This window comes from Chenopodium album, chromosome 7, assembly GCF_948465745.1.
Source record: "Chenopodium album chromosome 7, dcCheAlbu1.1, whole genome shotgun sequence".
Taxonomy (NCBI): domain Eukaryota; kingdom Viridiplantae; phylum Streptophyta; class Magnoliopsida; order Caryophyllales; family Amaranthaceae; genus Chenopodium; species Chenopodium album.
Window position 1 is genome coordinate 70417005 of NC_137840.1, and position 2852 is coordinate 70419856.

Below are 2852 nucleotides of genomic sequence, written 5' to 3' on the forward strand. Positions count from 1 at the left end.
CCAATTGTGCCATGACCATCAAGTCTACCTTCATGTCGAGAAGTAGAAAGACCAATAGGTTGAGCAAGGGCTATGTAGTCCGCCACAAAGTTACCTATTTACTCACCCACTGTCCCTTGCATTATACTTCCTTCAGGTTGAGCTCGGTTCTGTACTTTATCTTGTAATGTACCCATGTGTCTTTCAAAAGGGTATCACCACCTCATGAACACTGGACCGCACAACTTAATCTCACGCACCAAATGAAGAACTAGATGATCCATTATGTCAAAAAATGAGGGTGGGAAATACATCTCAAATTTGCACAAAGTCACAACCACATCAGCTTGCAAAGCATCTAGTGTACAAGGATCAAGAACTTTGCTACAAATTGTATTGAAAAACGAACAAAGGCTTGTAATCGTTTCCCTCACGTGTTTCGGTAGAATACCACGGATTGCAATCGGTAGGAATACTTGCATCATAATGTGACAATCATGGGATTTCATACTTGTCAGCTTCAATTCTCCATTTAAGGTTACAAATCTTTTCATGTTAGATGAGTACCCTGATGGAACCTTAATGCCGTATAAACATGCACAAAACATACGCTTATCTACCCTTGACAATGTATAGCAAGCCGGGGGTAAATAATTCTTTTCATCCTTCCCTTGACCCTTAACTTTCTTCTTTGACACATCTTTGGCCTTTCCCTTTCCCTTGCTCTTCTCCTTCCCTTTTTTCGAAACACTTTCATCTTCTATTCTCGGATCCTTTCCCTTTCTGACCTTTTCTTGAGGCCACAATTCTGGACGAATCCCCATCTCTTGCAAATCTAACCGTGCACCCTTTCCGTCCTTTGTTTTGCCTGGGATATTCATAAGCGTCCCCAAAAGAGCATCACACACATTCTTCTCTATATGCATCACATCAAGACAATTCCTAACGTCATGTTCTCTCCAGTACGGCAGCTTCCAAAAGATTGATTCTTTCTTAAACAGAGAAGCTGAGACCACAGTTTTTTCTGATTTTCCAAACACCGTTTGTATCCCTTTCACCCGAGCACTAATCTCAGCACCAGTCAATGGTCTAGGCGCAGTATCCTCTTCCACGGTTCCATCGAAAGCCTTTTTCTGCCTACGGTACGGGTGATCACGCCTAAGGAACCTTCGAGTCCGTAGGTACACATCTTTGTGAGAATGAGTCAGGTATACGCTTGATGTGTCATCAATACATATGGGGCATGCTTTTTTCCCTTTAAACTTGTACCCACACAAGTTGCCATATGCAGGGAAGTCATTCATGGTCCACATAAGGGCTGCACGCAATGTGAACATCTCATTCTGATGAGCATCGAAAACGGAAACCCCTTCGTCCCACATCTTTCTCAAGTCGTCAATAAGCGGCGCAAGGTAAACATCTATGTCGTTTCCAGGTTGCTTAGGACCAGTTATTAGCAATGAAAGCATTAAATACTTACGTTTCATGCACAGCCAAGGAGGCAAATTATAAATCACTAAAAGTACCGGCCATGTGCTGTGTTGGGTACTTAGAGTGCCAAATGGATTCATCCCGTCCGTGCAAAACCCAAGCCTTAAATTTCTGACTTCATTACCAAATTCCTCAAACTTCAAATCAATGTTCTTCCACTGTGGAGAGTCAGCTGGATGCTTCAGCATTCTGTTTTTCTTTCTTCCCTCTGCATGCCACCTCAAGTTTTTAGCGTCTTTTGGTATTGAGAACAGACGCTTAAACCTTGGAATAATGGGAAGATACCACAACACCTTAGCAGGAGGTCCCTCCGTGCCAGGATTGCAACTCATGCGCTTGTACCGCGACCGCTTGCATCGTGGACACTCCTGCAGTTTTTCATACTCATTTCGATACAAAATACAGTCATTAGGACATGCATGTATCTTCTTATACTCCAAACCAAAGGGACACATGAGCTTCTTTGCGTAATAATAAGACTTAGGAATTTCATTCCCATCAGGCAACATATCACTTTATGCGGTCAACAAAGAAGTAAAACTGATGTCCGTCCACCCATGCTTCGACTTAATGTTGAAAAGTGTTAGCACGGCCGATAGTTTGGAGTATTTTTTGCACCCGGGATACAAAGGCTTTTTGGAAGCCTCCGATAATAATTCAAACACTTCACCTTCAACACCTTGCAACATCTCATCCACTTGTTCATCCTCGACCTCATCCGCCTGATCTTCATCGGCTCCATCCTCACCATTATCAACAATATACTCATCATTCTCGTATTCCTCGTCCACATGAATCTCATTGCTTCTAACACGCACATCATTCCGATCAAGATCCCCACTGTACTCTCCACTTTCTCCGTGCCAAATCCACACATGGTAAAATTGCCTAAACCCACGACATAATACATGATCTCTAATGATTTCAACACTATCGACCACATTCACACAATTACAATCAACACAAGGACAATAAAGGCCTTTGCCTCCCAGTGTGCGTTGATAAGCTAAAGCCCTCTCGCAAAACTCTTGAACCCCATTCCAAAATTCCAATGTATCGCGTCTACCATACATCCAACCACGATCCTTCTCCATTTAGTAAATTATCTCTAAACATATATATAGCACCATATAATTATAATGTGTAAGTGCTACATATTTTATGTAAATCAAATTCAAGTACAAAACGTGAATATACCATTCATATAGTGAAAAAATGCATGTTTCCAAAGGGTCCTTATCACTCCAACCTAACCCATCCTTGAATGTCTACTCTCACTAGTGAATGTATGTCAACTTTCCAATTTTAAGGAAAATCCGGCAGCATTTCCCCCTAGTTCTCCAAGTACACGATGTAGATAATTAATTACCCACATATGTACC